We start from the raw sequence: 410 nt of genomic DNA on the forward strand, positions 1-410 counted from the left end.
TAGAGACAGGGTTTCTCCATGTTGGTCAGGCTGGTGTTGAACTCCTGACCTTAGCTGATCCGCCTGCCTCAGCCTCCCAAAGTGCTGGGATTACAGGCGTGAGCTACCACGCCCAGCCCATCGTTGTCTCTTGATTCTCCTCCTACTTCCCCGGCTGCTACTTCTCAATATCCTTTGCTAATTCTTCTACATCACTCCCAACTCTTTTCTGGGGAGGCCCAGAACTCACTCTCTGGACCTCTTCCCTTCTCTGTCTACTCTTGCTCCTTAGGTGGATTTAACTAGTCATATGGCTTTAAAGATCATCTACAAGCTGATAATCCAATTTAGACCTCCAGCCTGGGTCTCTCCTCTGAACTCCTGTGGATTCAGCATCTCCACTTGGATGTTAGATAGGTATCTCTAACTCT

This window comes from Mandrillus leucophaeus, unplaced genomic scaffold (assembly GCF_000951045.1).
Source record: "Mandrillus leucophaeus isolate KB7577 unplaced genomic scaffold, Mleu.le_1.0 Scaffold203, whole genome shotgun sequence".
Lineage (NCBI taxonomy): Eukaryota > Metazoa > Chordata > Mammalia > Primates > Cercopithecidae > Mandrillus > Mandrillus leucophaeus.